Here is a 16,165-nt window from a genome sequence, read left to right on the forward strand (position 1 = left end):
GGGGGATTTCTCCCCTTTCCAGGGCAAATATGGTTTGCTGTGATAGCTCAGTTATTGCCAATCAGTTTTTGCCACTGGGGTCACAGTCATTCTCTTTGGTGCAGTAACTCAAGATACCCTTGAGTTCTGGCCTGCCTCGTGCCACATCAAAGCTAACCCTTCTGGTTTCTTAATCCCCTGCTGTCATGTCACAGACATTTCTCTCTCCCCATTCACAATCACCAGGGAGCAAGCCTGCAGAGAAGCAACCTTTCCAAGTTTAAAAAAAAACACAACATCTTTGCCAATCTGCATTTTCCTTCACATATTAAAATGTCAAAAGTTATGTTCAGCAGCTGTATGACAACAGATGGCAAAGGCAGAATCTAGGTGCTTTGTAGAGCTGCTTCTTGGCTGGGAAATGCAAAAAGCTCAGTAAATATACTTTGCACTTAGAAAACTAGTGGATCCCCTACTTTTTAAAACAATGGACCTAAAGGTAACTGAAACATAAATGTACCAAAACCTTTCTGTCCCTTTACTTCCACCTATATATTTCTGCCTTCCTCAACAATGGCATGGGGGAACATTTGGTCCTCCAGATGTTACCAGTGGGGAAGTGCACTCAAGAAGGTCTTCTCCAACACCTGAATAGGTGTAGCCAGAAAGAGAGACAGTAGTAATCATACTTCCTCTAACTCAGGGCCAGTTCAGGTTAACCCTACCTGGACATAAGGACAATCATAAGGTGGCTACTGTGTTGTTGTTTGTTTGTTTGTTTGTTTGTTTGTTTGTTTGTTTCCTTTAGTACCCTGCATATTTTTAAAATTGCTCCATATGTTGTTCTGTTGAAGCTAAACACAGTGGTGGCCCTAGTTCACCCAATAGCACATTTCTTCTTTCATTATTCCAGGCATGGGTTTTGAATTGTGGCTCAGAAGTCATCCTGCTTTTCTCACCACAAAGTATTTGATGCTGGCAGGGGGTTGGCGCAAAATTCTCACAGAAACCTAAAGCTCATTTTATGCACCAACAGTGAACTCTGAGGGGCCTCTTGTGCTATTTTATATATAGCAATTTTATTATCTTAAAAGCTGGTTTTCTATGGAACGTATGTTTGCAAATTCACATTTTGGCTACTTCTGTTTGGTGATGATCTGTTGTTGTTGTTGTTGTTGCTGCTGCTGCTGCTGCTGCTGCTGCTGCTGCCAGCCAGGGCCCTGTTCTCTCTGGCAGGCCAGATGGAAAGAACCCTGTAAGGCAGGGGACATGCCTTCCACCACTCACAGCCAAGATCAGGCATCCCCAAACTTTGGCCCTCCAGATGTTTTGGCCTACAACTCCCATGATCCCTAGCTAAGAGGACCAGCTAAGAGGATGATGGGAATTGTAGTCCAAAACATCTGGAGGGCCAAAGTTTGGGGGTGCCTGGCCAAGACGGTCTCAGTGAGAGTTCAGTGGGACTTACTTCATAGAGGTGGCTGGTGCCTATTGGGACAGCCCAACAGGGCAGGGCAGAAGTCAGGAAAGCCAACAACGGGTGGCACCAGAACCAGTGACAGTTAGAATCATCCAGTTTGAATTTTGTCCCCATCCTCCTCCTCCTTGCTGAGTTCTGCAAGCACAATATGGAAACTAAGGAGGAGAAACATAGAAAGCTGCCTTATCCTGAGGCAGGCCATTGGTATATTAAGCTCATTGCTATCTATATTGGCTGGCAGTGACTCTTCAGAATTTGAGGCAGGGGGCATTCCCAGGCCCACCTGGGGAGACTGGGGGTTGAACCCATACAGATCTGATGCTCTGTCAATGAGACAGACAGTTCCAGCCTCTGGGCTGGTTGTAATTAGGAAGGTAGGCAGGTGGGGGCTAGCAGATGGCCATAAGTGCCAGCTCCTGGCGCCCCAGGGCACTTTGGACCCCCCCCCAGTGGTGTATTTTTAAGGGGGAAGACCCCCTCCATGTTCAATGGGTGTTCAGCTCCACCCCCTGACTCCTCACAACGTTGAGCACGTGATGTCACATTGGGCTGCCTCAGTCACCTAAACGGCCTCAATCCTGTATAGCTGAAGGAGCGTCTCCACCCCCCATCGTTCAGCCCGGACACTGAGATCCAGTGCCGAGGGCCTTCTGGCGGTCCCCTCATTGCGAGAAGTGAGGTTACAGGGAACCAGAAAGAGGGCCTTCTCAGTAGTGGCACCTGCCCTGTGGAACACCCTCCCAGCAGATGTCAAGGAAATGAGCAGCTATCCTATTTTTAAAAGACATCTGAAGGCAGCCATGTTTAGGGAAGTTTTTAATGTTTAATGCTGTATTGTTTTGGCATTCGATTGGGAGTCGCCCAGGGTGGCTGGGGAGACTCAGCCAGATGGGTGGGGTACAAATAATAAATTATTATTATTATTATCTTGAGAAGTTGGCACCTCTGCTGAGAAGCACACTCAGGTTGGTGGGGCATTCCTCAATTTTCTCCCTTAGGCCAACCTCCATTGATAGGACTAGATCAGAAGCCTGCTTTTATGCATTGCTGAAGAGCTTACATCAGGGGTGGGACTTCAAGGTGAGCGGACTAATGGATAATATGACTTCTACCCTTGTACTGTAGGCTATATTCCTACCACACCAAAACCAGAGGTTACTGAACACACACCTCCATGCAGACAAGTTAAAGGCTTGATCACAGTCCAAGGATACATTCCAGTGGGACAAATGCATTCAAGGAAGCAGTGGCACAGAGCCAGTAAGAGATGTGGCCTGGAGGGAAGGGTGTGGCCTGAGAGAGTCCCAATGGCCACAGAGAGAGGCCTGTGGGGCTGCCTTTGGGCCTTGGGCCTGAGGTTTCTGCCTCTGGCGTATGTCCATACCACATTGCTAGGGCCTTATGGTTTTACTTTTCGTTCTCCTTCTGCTACACTAACATATTTGTTTTTCATCTCTGGGATGTTTGAGAGCATCATTATAGAAATATTTAATCAAACTCTTCATTTATTCTGTGCAACATTTGGCACTGTGGCGGCAATGGATGTAACTCCCCGATAAACACTTTATCTGGCAAAGTGCTTTGGTGTATGATCTTTGATAGCTTATAAATAATCAAAAATCATGTGTCATATAGAGATGCTTGCTGGAAAAAGAAATTTGCATATATATTGTAGTCTAGTGTGACTCATTTGGCCTAATCTTTCACTAATGCTAGAAGATAGGAGGAATAATAAATATATCCCTTATGCTGGTTAGTTTATGTATTGAACTCATGTTTGGAGATAATGGTCCTAGGAGGGTTAGCCAAGGAATATCTTGTTCTTGAGGCTTCCCATCTTGTCTTATTTCATCACTGCGTTCAAATGCAGAGTCTTCATTTCCCTGCCACTGTTTTGTACAGCTTCGGTCTGCCTCAAGAGGCTCCCGCACTTCCTCTGCCTATGCACGCAATTGAAAATTCTGCACCCAGTAAATACTGGAATATTTTCTCCCGCTCTCATAACACTGGAACTCATGGGCATCCAGTGAAGCTGAGTGTTGGAAGATTCAGGACAGATAAAAGAAAGTCCTCCTTCATGCAGTGCATAGTTATACTATGGAACTGACTCCCACAGAAGGCATAGCTGCCAAGTACCCCGTTTTCTCCGGGAAAACCCCGATTTTACTTACCTTTTCCCGGTGGTCCCCCGTATCACTTCATCTCCCGTTTTTCTCCGTTATTTTCTCCTGCCGATTTGCCCTTCTATGGGCACCAAAAATGGCCGCCGCCGGCTTCAAAAGTCGCATCTACACATGTCCGGAAGTGCATAGACACGACTTCCGGTGTTGGCGGCGGCCATTTTTGGTGCCCATAGATGAGCGGAGCGACACCGGAAGTTGCATTGACGCACTTCCTGACATGCATACAAATGGCTTTTGAAGCTGCCGGCGGCCATTTTTTGTGCCCATAGAAGGGCAAAGCGACACCGGAAGTTACGTCAACGCAACTTCTGGTGTCACACGGCTGCCGGTCCCGGATTCTGCAGTCCGGGACTTGGAAGGTAAGAGAAGGCAGGGATAGCCACCAACTTGAATGGCTTTAAAATGGGTCTGGACAAATTCATGGTGTACAGGGGTGTTAGTGACTACCAGCCTCAGTTGGAAGGAGTTATGCTCAACAAGGAGCATACCTGCCAAGTTCCTTCTTGAAAAATAAGGGATCGGACCGGAAGTAGCAGACCGGAAGTAGCGCTGCCGCCATTTTGGAACTGGGCGGAGCATGCTCAGAAGTGACTTTTGATGCTGCTTTGCCCAGTTCCAAAATGGCCGCCACACCAGAAGTCGTGCTGCAGTCATTTTGGAACTGGGCAGAGCAGCATCAAAAGTCGCTCCGCCCAGTTCCAAAATGGCCGCTGCACCAGAATAAACTGGGGAAAAACAAAAAGATCCATTTTTTCGGCTGGGAACAGCTGGAAAAATGGGGGTTTCCCGGGGAATACGGGAGACTTGGCAGCTATGACAAGGAGTTATGTATAGAAGTGAGAGCCGGACCATAAAGAAGGCTGGTCGCCGAAGAATTGATGCTTTTGAATTATGGTGCTGGAGGAGACCCTGATGTTGGGAAAGATTGAGGGCACTAGGAGAAGGGGACGACAGAGGACGAGATGGTTGGACAGTGTTTGCAAAGCTACCAACATGAGTTTGACCAAACTGTGGGAGGCAGTGGAAGACAGGAGTGCCTGGCGTGCTCTGGTCCATGGGGTCACGAAGAGTCGGACATGACTAAACGACTAAACAACAACAATACTTCTCAACAGCAGTTGCTGGAAATCATGGGTGGGGAGAGTGTGCTTGGGCTCGGGTCCTGTTTGAGGACCTCTTGCAGGTATCTGGTTGGCCACTGTGAGAACAGGATGCTGGACTAGATGAGCCACTGGCCTGTTCCAGCAGGTTCTTCTTATGATCTTATAGCTGTTCCAGCCATGGCTAGCCCCTTCAGCAGTCCTTTCACATTTCTTTCTTCTCCTTAACTCCCAAAAACATTCACCATGGGCTCCAACTTAACCACTTTTTATGCTTTGCCTTGGAATATCCCTGTGCAAGGTCACCCAAAAGCATCTTAACTGCCCTCCCTCTGAGGCTGTTCATCTCAATGAGTAAAAAATAAATCTAGCAACAGAGACGTCATACACACACTCTCACCCATGCCTATTTGAAAGAGAGGGCTTTAAAAAAAAAACAAAAAAAACTAACAGTCTTCATTGGGAACTCGAATGCCTCTCCCAACCTTATCTTGCCTTGCCAGGACATCTGTAAACATTCTGTACATGCCATTCATTTTCTATTAAGACAGCAGACTGTACATTAAATAATCAACTGCCCTCCAACCTTGATAAATAAAGCAGCAAAGAACAGCCGACTTCTTTCAGTGACCTTCCACCGCAAGCTTTCACGTCTCGCTTCTATACTTGGGAGAGATGTGTCTTGGCAGGAATTTGATGCTTGTTTAACGGTCCGAGAGGAAGGGACAAAAAAAGAGGGAGCATGTGAGGAGTAGTGGAGGAGGAACAGAATTAGATTTGTGCTCTTGGAAGCAATTTGAGCAACAACCGCTAACCCAGGCTTCACATTTTGGAAAGCCTGATGGGCCTTGAATGGGTAGCTATTTGTCGTATCTTGGCTGAAGGGAGCACTGCCCTTGTGGGTCTCTGTTAAAGTCATTAATAAAGTGTCTGCAAGCACTATTATTTTTCTGTTAAGCTCTGGGGCTGACCTACAGGAAGCAATGAAGAGGCAATGACAAATCTGATTGACCCACTCTTGATTGAGGGAGCACATGCTCTGCCTGCATAATGCTTCGGGTTCACCAGGTAGAGCTGGCAAAAGACTGTCACACGCAGGAGACTTTCCCAGCCCAACTTGGAGATGCCATGTATTGAACCTGGGACTTTCCGGACAAAAAGGATGTGCTGTACCACTGAGGTGTGGCCCTTTAATATAGCCAGATAGATCAATAATATGACTCAGTATAGAGCACTTTTCAACTTTCCTCACTCAGTGTGGTGTGGAGGACACCTATAGGAGAGAGGGTTTTTTGAATAGTGGCACCCCACCTGTGGAATAATGAGGATCCTCTCCAAAGAGGCTCACCTGGCACATACCTTGATGCCAAGTTTGCATCAGACAATTACCTTTTTTGTTTTCCCAGACTTCTATTCGAAGTCTTTGCTTTAAACCTTTTCTACTCTTTGCAACAGGGGTTTTTACGTGTGTGTGTGCTGTAATTATACTTTTTTCCCATTGTGAATTTTAAATTGTTTTACGTCTTCTTGTGAGTCATCCTGTGAACTTTGTTATGATGTGGACTATAAATATTGAAAATTAACAAATGGTGAAGTGTCAGAGAGCACCCCCAAAATCTTGCAAAGGGCCACCCTGCAGTGCAGCATTCATATCAATGACAACACATGGCTGTTCATTTTCAAGGGTGGAAAACAATCCATAAACATTTCACAACAGCCCTGTAAGGAAGGCTAATACGTTCATCCCTGCACTGCAGATAGGAATGAGAAAATGGCGGCCTGCTTTATCATACTTTGAGCCAAATCAGACATGCAGAAATAGCATGTGGCACGTTCTTTCTTCGACTGAACCACTTCAAAATGCAGGGGAGGCACTGTTCATTTGAATGATCCATGATGCTGGGGGGTGGGGGTGGGTGGGGAGCCATTGATACAGAAAACATAAAGGATATCACTACATTAGAATTCTTTCCCTGGGCCTTTTCACCTACAAGAATGTTTGTTTGACATGGTGAAACATTCAATATGTACCCCACATCTCCTTTCTGAAGTGGTATAGTCCAAAAAGGGCCCTCTCGCTCACTATTTCTGCACAGATGAGCTGGCCTTTGATGATCTCACTCTGGATTTGAACTGGTGACTCCCTAGTTTACAGGCTTAGCCATTACTCTACACCAGTTCTTGAAAGTTTCTTAAAAGGTCAGGAAAATGTTTAGAACATAGAGATATATAATATATCCAGAGGGGAGAAAACCCAAATGGTTTCCTGAATCTCTCACTGATGAAGCAAGGTTATTTCCCCTCTTATATCTTTTCTTTTTTTGTCAGATTAGCAGCAAAGCATATGACTTTCAGAGTCACCTTATTTATAGCCCGATAAATCCTCCTGCTTTGAGGAATGAAGCAGAAACCCAGGGGAGAGACAATTAAGAAAGTTCCCCCCCTCTATGAACATCCCTGGGGATATATTTTCACTTCAGACAGAAGTCACAAAAACAAAGGCAAGCCCCCCTCCTCAATTGTGTGTGTGTGTGTGTGTGTGTGTGTGTGTGTGTGTGTGTGTCCCAAGCCATTGCCTCCCACACACACTGCAATGTGCTCAGCAGGCAGTAAGGAAAGGTGGGTCGTGGGTATTTTGATGCACAAATTGGCCAGGATTTTCTCGGCGTATGTTCCCAACACTCGGGCATTTCATGGTCACCAGCACCAGTTGATTAAATGGCACCCTGCGGAAAGCACACGGCAATTTCCCCCTCCTTGCCCTGCTAGCGCAACCATAATATTAAGAAGAGCCTTTGGTGGCCGTGTTATTTTTAAAGACCTCGCTCTATCCTGGATCGACCCGAGTAGTATCCAACAGAGAGAATTACATCTTATTGCCTGCATCCAAGAAGGGCAGGAGCGGGGAGAGAAGCGCACCATTATCTTTATCGTACAAGGGAACTGGTCCTGACTCTCGGCTTAGCTACAACCTCACCTAGTGGCTAAGCCCCAAGCTGAATGGTAAGTAAAGGTAAGCACTATTATCCAGTGGGCAATAGCGGCAAGGGGCACAGTTAGAAAGAGAACAAGGCAGCAAGGCTGGGCTGGGTGGCTGGGGTTCCGCATTCAACAACAGATGAGAGATTCCTGATTAAGCAGGTTTTCTGCTTCGGCTCCACTCTCTCCTTTACCAAGTCAAGTCATTTCTTTCATATAATCATAGAGTTGGAAGAGACCACAAGGGCCATTCAGTCAAACCCCCTGCCAAGCAGGAAACACCATCAAAGCGTTCTTGACATATGCCTGTCAAGCCTCTGCTTAAAGACCTCCAAAGAAGGAGACTCCACCACACTCCTTGGTAGCAAATTCCACTGTCGAACAGCTCTTACTGTCAGGAAGTTCTTCCTAATGTTTAGGTGGAATCTTCTTTCTCGTAGTTTGAATCCATTGCTCCGTGTCCGCTTCTCTGGAGCAGCAGAAAACAACCTTTCTCCCTCCTCTATATGACATCCTTTTATATATTTGAACATGGCTATCATATCACCCCTTAACCTTCTCTTCTCCAGGCTAAACATACCCTGCTCCCTATGCCGTTCCTCATAAGGCATCGTTTCCAGGCCTTTGACCATTTTGGTTGCCCTCTTCTGGACACGTTCCAGCTTGTCAGTATCCTTCTTGAACTGTGGTGCCCAGTCATCATGGCAGGGTGGGGAACCTCTGACCCTAGTGGCCAAATGTGACCCTCCAGGGCTCTCTTATCTGCCCCTCATAACCCTCCTCAAGCAGCACCTCATCACCCCAGGCCACCACCCCACTCTGGTCCTACTTTGCAACCCCTTGAATATATTTGCCTGGCTGGAATGTCTACATGAACTCTGATAATGAACTCTTGCTCATCTGGAGGGAGGTGTGTGCATGTGTGTGTGTGTAAACTAGCCTACTGTACCTTTGCACTTATTTACATTCCATAAATCATACATTCCAAACTCCCCTCCAGATGTTTTGAGACTACAATTCCCATCTTCCCTGACCACTGGTCCTGTTAGCTAGGGGTGATGGGAGTTGTAATCCCAAAACATCTGGAGGGCTAAGTTTGCCTATGCCTGCCATAAATATACAATCATTCTTCTGTTACAATCGCAAAAACAGGAAGCATTTTTACCAGTGCTATTTTTCTAGGAAAAGAGGTGCTGAAATTTGGAAGACCAAAGTCTGTCCCTTACTGAGCGAGATGGACCAATAGCCTGAGACAGTATGAGACAACTTCCTATGCTTCTCTTGCCACTTAAAAGTGGATGTGTGCATGTATGCTCCTAAAGGGAAGAGCTGTAGCTCAATAGTAGAGTATTCACACTGGCATGTGATGAAATCCCTGGGCTTTGTGAAGGAGATGCCAGGGCTCTGAGAGTTCCCAATGGGAAAGTCTGCAAACACAAGTGCACTCTGCCCTCCTGAGGTTTCCAACAACTGGGATTCAGCAGCATACTGCCTCCATAGAGGCAGAACATAGTGTTCATAATGGATAGTAGCCACTCACAGCCTTGTCCTCCATGAATTTGCCTAATACTCTTTTAAAGCCATCCAAGCTGGTGGCCATCCCTACTCCTGCAGGAGTGAGTTCCACTTTTAACCATGCGCTGCATGGAAAAGGTACTTTCTTTTATCTGCCAACTTCCAACATGCTCTATTTTTAGGATCCATCCTATTTTTCCCATGTAAATTGTTGAAATATTTTAATATTGCATTGATATATTATTTCAGCTTGTCCTGTGATCTTATGGTGGAGGGCAGGTAAGAAGTCTAATGAATGAATGCAGGTACCTTTCTCTTGTTTCTCCGCAGCCCTCTTTGGGCTACAGTCCTACTGAAATCACCAAATGAGTTTTCTGTGAGAAGGATGTGATTTTTCCTTGCCATGATCACCTGCCATTGGCATGGGCAGGTGTGGAGGAAATGCTCTGTGTAATTATGGTAGTGTAGCGGGGGCCCAAAGGACCACAATTAAGGTGATAATGTAAATCCTTATAAATCTTGGAATATGCTTATAATAGAAGAGTTATGGTAACCTGTTGCTTTAAAGAAACTGATGATTTAGCAAGATGCCGTTCTTTTACTAGAACAGAAGGTCAGCTAATACGCAAATCACAAAAATATAATGCATAAGCTAGAACATAAGTTGTTACAGCCACACATTAACACAGGTTCCCATGCATGTAAACCAGGCATCCCCAAACTGCAACCCTCCAGATGTTTTGGCCTACAATTCCCATGATCCCTAACTAACAGGACCAGTGTTTGGGGAAGATGGGGAATTGTAGTCCAAAACATCTAGAGGGCCGAAGTTTGGGGATGCCTGATGTAAACTAACAATATGTAAGAGATCACGGTGAGAATCAAAGTTTAGTTAGCAATGCTTACTGCGCATGCGTATTAAACGTGAAATGAGGTAATGATGAATATTAAATATAAAATGATGTAATGATTTATATGATTGGTTAAATCGAAATCCTTTGTCTGAAATGTTATAAATTCCTCTGCCCCACATTGGGCGGGGTTGCGGTTTTGTGAAATGATTCGACTGCAGCCTATTGCTTTGCAATAAACAAAATGGACTCCTAACTCCTCTTGTCTCTGAGTTTTATTGGCTTAACTCAGAAGATAAGCCATTTTCGGCTTGCAACAGTAAGACACAACCTTTTTGTGTTTGGTGATATCCAGTACGAATCCAACTCAGAGTAGACCCATTGAAATGAATGGACACAACATAGGCCCATTAAATCCAAGGAGTTGTACCTAATCCTACTCATAATAGACCGATTTAAATAAATGAACCTGACACAACCCTGTAAGGATTGAACTGCCATTTTTTGTTCTCTGTTTGGGGATAGGCTACCAAGCATTTCATCCTTGTTGCCAATGTGCCTTTTAAAAAATCTTCCATGCTTTGTAAACCTCCCCCCTTACTTTGCTCTAGGGCATTTTTATTTTTATTTTTAAAGCCAGTTTGAAGGCTCTTTGTGTGTACAAAGGCAGCATGAATATTTGAAACAAACAAAGGAACAAATGAATATGTTTTTTTTTTCAAAAGGGGGGAAAGTAACGCACTTCAAAGAACCCAAATATCAAAAGGGGGAAAGTAACGCACTTCAAAGAACCCAAATATCAAGTTTGTGGCTTTTAAAATGGGACAGAGTCATAGATATCATGAACCACAACTTCCTAGAAATTGTCACTAGATGGCATCTGATCACCACACTTGAAATCTCAGCATTGCAATTTTCTTTGCCAGTCAACACGTTTCTGTCAACATGATTCTGTGTCTCGAAAGGAAGGAAACAAGACTTTTGGAAAGGCGGGATTCTTTTCTCTTTTTCTTTATCCTTAACCGCTCATCAGTATCAACTTGGCAAAAAAGACAATTGCACAAACAACTAAAGGTAAAGGTTAAAGGTAAAGGTGAAGAACCCCTGGATGGTTAAGTTCAGTCAAAGGCGACTATGGAGTTCTGGCTTTCATCTCGCTCTCAAGCCGAGGGAGCCGGTGTTTGTCCACAGACAGCTTTCCTGGCCATGTGCCCAGCATGACTAAACCCCTTCTGGCGCAACGGGACACTGTGTCGGAAGCCAGAGCACACGGAAACGCCGTTTACCTTCCCGCCACAGGATCCAAACAGAATGTGCAGAAAGTAGGGATAAACAAACCACACTTTCAGTTTCTGATATTTCCAATTTTAAGTTCAGTTCTCTACATTCCCACACTAACTTGTCCTCGCAAATTATTATTACTATTATTAATGTTGATGATGATGTTTTTGCCACTGATGGCTCCTTTGGGAGGAACAACAGGATTTAAATTGAATTATTATTAGTAATGATAATAATAAATGCATATGTGATCACACTTTGCAAGCAATTATAAATAGAAGCATAGAGGGGGGGAGCTATATTTCAAGGAAAATGTGCCCAAAATCTGTTTCCATGGCACAATTAACTAAGAACGAAGGGGCAGATTGGATTGGTTTGCATTTTAATGCAAATCTACCTAATTTACATTTCCCAAACCTCTTTGCAAACCGCAACACAGCTATCTTTCAAAATTCACCCTTTTCCCAATTTTAGGGTGCCGTTCTTCAACCCAAAATATAAAAAAGGCACGTATCAGAGGAAAGTGCATAAAAATGCAGAGATCTGTGAAAGTAAAATCCAAAAATTCATATCATTAGCGAAAATTGCTTGCAAAAATGTGTGTACTGGGTAAAATTGCGTACAAAAATCTGCATATTGGGAGAATGTGCACTCAGATTCACAGTTTAGCATCTGGACTACTGGGACCCACTGAACTCTGATAAAATTTCTTGCTGGCCTGGACAGAGTATACCAGGGTGGTGGTGGGAGCGAGAGGGTGTGTAGAAAGCAGTCTACTGTGAAAAAGTCAAATTCACATGCTTTGCTCTGCCCAGTTTAGCTTCTGGATTTGCCCACCACTGAAGTGTGGCTCCTGGAACGTTGGTGAGAAGGAAATGTGGTTCTTGGTATGGGGAAGAAAGAGATGGATGCATGAAAGAGAGGGTTTTATCCAACATTAGCCATATTCAGAGCAGACTCACTAAAATTAATGAGCATGACTTACTGAGGCTGAATAATTTCCATGAGTAAAATGCAGTTGACTAAAATCCAGAGAGTACTGTGTGCCTGTGTAAGTTTACTGTATATAGATATATGTTATCCATAGGACGTCTGATTGTATAAAATCAATAAAAATTATTATTAAAAACCCACAGAGCCTAGGGCTTGCTGATCAGAAGGTCGACGGTTCGAATCTCCGCGATGGGGTGAGCTCCCGTTGCTCGGTCCCAGCTCCTGCCAACCTAGCAGTTCGAAAGCACATCAAAGTGCAAGTAGATAAATAGGTACCGCTCCGGCGGGAAGGTAAACGGCGTTTCCATGTGCTTCTCTGGTTCACCAGAAGCGGCTTAGTCATGCTGGCCATATGACCTGGAAGATGTACCCCGGCCCCCTCGGCCAGTAAAGCAAGATGAGCACCGCACCCCCAGAGTCGTCTGCGACTGGACCTACTGGTCAGGGGTCCCTGAGGCTTTACCTTTATGTTATCCATAGGGCTGGCATGGGGCCCTACAAGAAGTGTATTGACTAAAAAAAGTTAGCCTCTCCTGCACTAAAGGTTATTGTCAGGGCCGTCTTAAGCATATCTGGTGCTGTGGTGCAAAGATCCCTCCAGCGCCCTCCCTGGCAACTCCAAAACAAGGGAGGGAGTGGTAGAAAATGTTCTCCGCCTCCCCCACCGCCCCAATCCCTGGAGTGGTGGCGGCGATCAAGCAGGAAGACGTGCTGGCAGACATGTTTTCCGGCGTCAAGGCACCCGAGAAGGCAGCCCAGGAAGGCTGAGTGCTGCCTTTTGCCAATAAGCAGGAGGAGGGCAACAACCGGGAGCAGGGCCGTCTTTAGTAGATGCAGAGGCTTGGGAGGGAAGCTTCAAGCCCACCAACCATATAGTTGACGGGGCGAAGCTGGCGGGCATGCAAAGAAAGGGGAGGCTGCCAGCAAAGCCGCACAGCTCCCCACACTTGCTAGGGCGCCCCTGAGAGGCCGGCGCCCTGGCGCAACGAACCACTAACACCAATGGGAAAGACGGGGTTCTTGCAGTCTACAGGCTCCCAACATACTAGCAGCCTAGCTGCAACTTTGCCCAAGTTTGTGTGTGCATATAGCTCCTGACACAGGTGGTTTGGGATTCCTGTTCCCATTTGCGCTGCAGTGAGTTGACAACGGGCAACTAAAGAGCTTAAAAGCAAGCCCATGTTGCATGCATGACACACTAAATGTACCTTGAAACCCAGTCTGCAACTATCTTTTCTGGCCAAAAAAGGAATCCATGCTCAGACATCACTTCTACACTCACATCTGCCTTGCTGGACCCAGAGCAAATGCCGTCTCTCCCTTGAAGACGCATGGTCAGGTAATTTCAGGTAGCTTGGCATCTCATTTCCATTCAGATCACAGACTGCACTCCTGCAGCAATTTTATTTCTTGGCAAAAAAAAAAAAGACGATGAAAAGGAGAAAAATCATTATTGCCTACACTGAACTACCTTTAAGACTTCTCCCGTCCAGCCAAACTCTTTTCTCATAGTCTCCTGATTAAACAAACAGACCCAAGCGTGATTGTTTCTTGTTATCCAATATCAATATTTTGCACAACTTTCAGAAATGGGAAGGAAAATAAGGGCACTTTAGCAGAGGGCAAAACACTGAAATAAATAGTGATTTAATTTTCAGACACTGAATGGGAGCCATCACAGCCCATTTGGCTCTGGAGGGAGATTGAATGCCACTAGAAGTATTAAGGGGTTGTTTTCCCCCCAGAGGGAAGCACCACCAAGTGATTTGAAGCCTGTCTCTCTACTTTTGCTTGTAGAGATGGCTACCATATCATATATACTGGGGGGACGGACCTCAGGCCTAGGGGCCCAGTATGGCCCTCCAAACCTCTCCATCTAGCCCTTGGGACCCATCCGAGGCTACACACCCTATCTGCAAGTCATACCCTCCTCGGCCCTGTTTTGCACTCTCCTCAAGTATTTTTGCCAGGCTGGGATGTGTCTGGGAAACTCTACTAATGTCCTTTGCATGCCCAGATGGAGGACAGAGAGGAGTGCCTAGCATATGTACATACCAGCCTCCTATTACAGAGCAAAAAAATTAATTTACTGCTCTGTCCGCTTTTGCCTTTGGCTCCATCCACCACCTGCATGTGGCCTTCAAAAGGTTGCCCAGAAGGAAATGCAGCCCTCAAAAAGAAAATGCATTGCCACCCATGATCTATTGATAGCAGACTCATTCTCTGAGAGTGGAACTTTATCTAGCCAGTTATTTTAACTAAGCACATCCCTCTGTTTGCTATGTTTGTGAAGGGCTTTCTACAATGGGGGTCACACAGCTGAGGTTTGTGTCAGAAGAGAAGAGAGAGAACTAATTTTGGGGGACTCATTATTTTAACACAGGGATATATATTGCCTTGTTATTCCTGATAAGGATACCAAGATGGGAAATTGGAGAGAACTTAAAGAAGGCTCGACAAACTGGGCTGCAGCAGGGGATGGTGTTTTATTGGATTTTGGGGAAACTCTTGCGAAATCGGAAATCCCAGCACTCTAGCCTGCTGCCGGCTTTGACTATTGTAAGGGTAAGGGCCCTCCATGTTTCTCTGACCCTCAGAACACTCCTTAGGCCACACCCCCTGCTTCTCACTCTCCTCAAGTGTTTTTGCTTGGCAGGAATGATTCCTCAGACTCTGTTAATCCCACTTGCTTCCTTTGATGGAAGATACTGAAGGGTGTGTGTAGAAACCTCTGACTGTCAGGCTTCAGGAAATCCGATCCCTCCCATGTTGGGCAGCCAAGAATCAGATAAACAAGAAGAGCTCTTACCAAGTCTTTTATTCAATATTCACAGCGAGAGGCTTAGAAAAGGGGCTTCTATTTCAGTAATGACGTTGCTCCGAGTAAAGTCCCACCCCTCCGTCTCTCCTATTCCACATCATCCCTGCGTCAGCCGATCTGTGCTTCTGCCTCTGAGCTTTCTGTTATCCAACTCTCAATGTCCGCCAGGTCCTGGGAAAGGGGAGGGGTCAGGAATGCTTCTAAAGACACTGAGTCTGCCAGCTGTCCCTCCCCTGGTGCTTCTTCGTCCTGCCCCTCTCCCAATATTTCCCAGCTTCTCCCCTCTGCAGCCTCTTAACTATGACCCTCTGGAAACCACTGTTGTAAATCTATACTGTCCTCCTCTTCTCGGGAACGTTAAGGAGGAGAGGGCGGTCTCTATCATTCCTCCTCAGTCCATTTCCTGATACTAACATACCATGCAATTGCAACATTTGCATTTTAAGCTCTATCTGTTTTTACCTCTGGCCTGCTCATCACCAGTATGCAGCCCCTGGCAAGCTGTCCAAAAAGGAATATGACCGTCTGGCTGGAAAAGGTTTCCCCCCCCCACACACACACATGCCTGGACTATTGGGCTGAACCAGCACTAATTTGTTGGAAGCTGCTGAGAGTGGCCGGGGAAACCCAGCCAGATAGGTGGGGTATAAATAATAAATAATAATAATAATCCAAATCCCACTTTGGCATGTATCAAGAACCTTCTTGGTCAGGCTAATGTCCCATCTAGTCCAGCATCCTGTTCTCACAATGGCCAACCAGGTGCTGTTAGGAAACCTTCAAGCAGGATCCAAGCTCAAGGGCACTCTGCCTTTCTAGCAACTGGTATTCAGAAACATTGCTGCCTCTGATTGTGGAGGCAGAGCATAGCTCTCATCATGGCTGGCAAGCCATCTAGTGCATGGTGGAATGCAGTGGAGCCTGAAGGGTTTGTAGGCAGGAACCCTTGCAGGAGAAAGAGGGCTAGTAAATGGAACACTCTT

Source organism: Zootoca vivipara, chromosome 14, assembly GCF_963506605.1.
Source record: "Zootoca vivipara chromosome 14, rZooViv1.1, whole genome shotgun sequence".
Lineage (NCBI taxonomy): Eukaryota > Metazoa > Chordata > Lepidosauria > Squamata > Lacertidae > Zootoca > Zootoca vivipara.